The sequence below is a fragment of the Elephantulus edwardii genome, unplaced genomic scaffold (assembly GCF_000299155.1).
Source record: "Elephantulus edwardii isolate Elephantulus edwardi_28Jun2011 unplaced genomic scaffold, EleEdw1.0 scaffold00004, whole genome shotgun sequence".
NCBI lineage: Eukaryota > Metazoa > Chordata > Mammalia > Macroscelidea > Macroscelididae > Elephantulus > Elephantulus edwardii.
Window position 1 is genome coordinate 15,972,210 of NW_006399754.1, and position 2,598 is coordinate 15,974,807.

The 2,598-nt window shown below is 43.0% G+C and overlaps 1 protein-coding gene across 1 annotated transcript in view; it reads left to right on the forward strand.

The window, feature by feature from the left end:
• The window catches only part of UGGT2 (UDP-glucose glycoprotein glucosyltransferase 2), a gene marked incomplete at its 5' end in the record, with an annotated part of 150,340 nt that overhangs the window by 121,438 nt on the left and 26,304 nt on the right, over positions 1 to 2,598 (forward strand). The window lies entirely within an intron of this gene.

Genomic DNA, 2,598 nt, shown 5'->3' on the forward strand with positions numbered 1-2,598 from the left:
GATAGTAAGTACACACTTGATGTAAATATTAATGATCTCAAAAACTCAAACTTTGCTCTCACGTTGAAACCAGTTTACAGCCATCGCTACAGTGAGATTTCATAGAGCGCAGATCTCATAGGAGAGCAGTGCCCATCTTGCTCCTCCATAGCTGCTGGTGGGGTCCAGGGTCAGAGAGGCTCCGCCTTTGGTTAGCAGTTGTAATTCCCTATGGATTACTCCTCCAGCCCGTCATAAATATTAATAATACAAGCCACAAAACTACAATTGTCATGCTACAAACCAGAAACGAAAGTTTATCTTAAAAATTAGATAGATACATACATACATACATACATACATTCCAGAAGGGCAATCAGGTGACATAGTCCCTTCCGTGTCACTCTGCTAACCAAAGGCTGGGCATCCCTGCTAGTCTGGGTCCACCAGAAGCTCCAAGGAGAAAGATAAGCCCCCTCCTCCCATTAAGCCTTGTGACCTTAGAAGCCCATTGGAGGCTTGCTGTGAGGCACAAGTAAGTCATTGGCAGTGAGTGAGTGAGTGACATTCCATATACCTAGTAAGAGGAAATCACAAAAATTTTTGAGGGACAGAAAGTCCAAATGAGCATTGGATAGAGTAGAGGCTCTACTGTACTACAACCCCAAAGGCACACAGTTCAAACCCACCAGATGCTCCATGGGAGAAAGATGGGCAGCCTCTTCTCATACCATTAACTATCTCGGAAAACCTGCCAGAGGGTCAGCTGTCGGTCGGTTCTGACTGATAAAATACACAACAACTCTGTAGTGCGCAGCAACAACAGTTACCTCTGTTGGAAATGGTAGGTGCTGGAGAAGAGTGCTGAATGGACGGACTGCCGAAGGATAAACAGCTATGTCTTGGGAAAAGTGCAGCCAGAGTGCTCCTTGGAGGCAGGGCTAGTGACACTTCATCTCACATATTTTGAGCATATTTTTAGGAGGGACCAGTTCTTAGAAAAGTTGACGATCAACAGAGGAGGGGAATACCTCCATGGGACAGACTGACACAGTGTAAGGTAGGCTGGAGTGTGTCAGGGGCGACAGGCATGGCACAGGACAGGATAAAAGTAATACATTAATGCAGATATCCGAAGAATTCAGAAATAAAGCTAGATTTATGGACTCAGGAAACACTATCTGGACCTTTTTTTTTTTTCATCTCTTGGATTATTTGTACCTACTTGGTAAAAAAGATCTTTTCAAGTCAGAATTGACCATCTCCAGAGGTGGTAGACTGCTGCTTTCCCAGTGGTTCTAGGAAAGCTCCAGAACTAACTGACTACTGCAGCTGTGATCATACATCTCAAAGTCAGCTGGTTAATGTCTCTTCCACCAGCCAAGATTGGATCATAAGCTCCTGTCAGCTGCCTCCTGAGAGAAAGTCCTGCTTCATCAAACTTCATAGGTTGAAATTGCTGTTGGAGATGGTCTTCCCGAGAAGTAATAAGGTGCCCTTAAGAGGAAAAGGGTAAAGGAAGGAGGGGAAGAAAGAGAAGGGTAAAGGATGTTTTGCAAAATGAACAACCAAAAAAAGATAAAACTAACCCTATCCGCTGTAGATATAGAGAGTTTTTAAAAGTTCATTTTAGGAATTTGAACTTAACCGTCTACTCAGAAAACTTAATACCATGGAGTTCGTTCCAACTCACAGCAGCCTCTGTTGTGTTGCCACGGCTGTAAATCACAGCAAGACGAGAAGACCGCCTGTCCTCCTGTGGAGCCACTGGTGGATTCAAAACACAGGACAGGTGTGACCTTTGGGTTCGCATGACACCTCACAGTGGACTGTGCCACCAGGCTCACTGAATTAGATAGAAGAGCATTTGGTCATGGATAAGGAACATAAGCAAGAAAAACTGTAGACCATACGGATGTTTGGAAGCAGGAGTGGCATCCACTTCGTAAACAACATGCCTCCGGAAACCCTATGAACTTCAGTAGTTCTAGAAATGTTCAGGCCTTTTGTTCATAGGGTCACTATGAGTCGGGCTCAACTCAAAGACAATCAACAAGAACAAAAACAATATGCAGATGTAGCTTTTGTCGTAAAAATCAAAGGTATACCTGAATCTTTTTTACTTTGCTCACCTTAGACAGTCGTTTTTGGGTAATCTTCAGTAGAATCCTGCTTGCATACGAAATCAGTGATATTGTTCTGTAGTTTCCACACTCTGTTGGGTCACCCTTCTTTGGAATGAGAACAAATATAGATCTCTTCCAGTCAGTTGGCCAAGTTGGTTGTTCTCCAGATTTCTTGGCACAACTTGGTGAGCACATCCAGGGCAACATCTGTTAGCTGAAATATGTCAATTGGCATACCATCTATTCTGGGGGCCTTATTTTTTGCTATTTCCTTCAAAGCAGCTTGACCTTCTTCCTTCATCACCATAGGCTCTTGCTCAAATGCTATTTCATTAAATTCTTCTGTATCTGCCAATTCCTTTTGATACAGTGACTCAGTATATTCCTTCCATCTTCTTTTAATACCTCCTGGATCATTTAATATTCTGCCTAAAGCATCCTTGATTATAGCAACTCTAGGCTTGAGTTTGTTCTTCATTTCCTTGAGCTTAAG